We start from the raw sequence: 379 nt of genomic DNA, 5'->3' as shown, positions 1-379 counted from the left end.
CATGTTTCTACCACATTTATTTCCATATCTCCATTTTAAACATATTTCTATCACATTTATTTCCATATGACTTCTTTCTTGCCTTTCCTTTAGTTCTTTACACATTATTCTTTCTACATCATTCTGAAAGATGACAGGTCCCGCTAGAAACTTGTAAACAACCAATGTTTTAGCACACTAAACTGTATACCCACTTCAAACTAACTGGGGCTTACTACCTAAGCTTCCTAAATTCAGCTATCTCCTCGTCAGAAGTGCAGAGAAAATCCCAAAAAGCACTTCTAGGAGTCTCATAGACCTCCCAGCTTACCACAAGGAAACTGGATCTATTCTTGAAGACAATTAATCACGAAAACCACTCAGACTGCGTCCTCTCCCT

This window comes from Tupaia chinensis, unplaced genomic scaffold (genome assembly GCF_000334495.1).
Source record: "Tupaia chinensis unplaced genomic scaffold, TupChi_1.0 Scaffold000416_1, whole genome shotgun sequence".
NCBI classification, from domain to species: domain Eukaryota; kingdom Metazoa; phylum Chordata; class Mammalia; order Scandentia; family Tupaiidae; genus Tupaia; species Tupaia belangeri.
The sequence above is the reverse complement of the archived record's forward strand: the minus strand, read 5'-3'. Positions refer to the sequence as shown.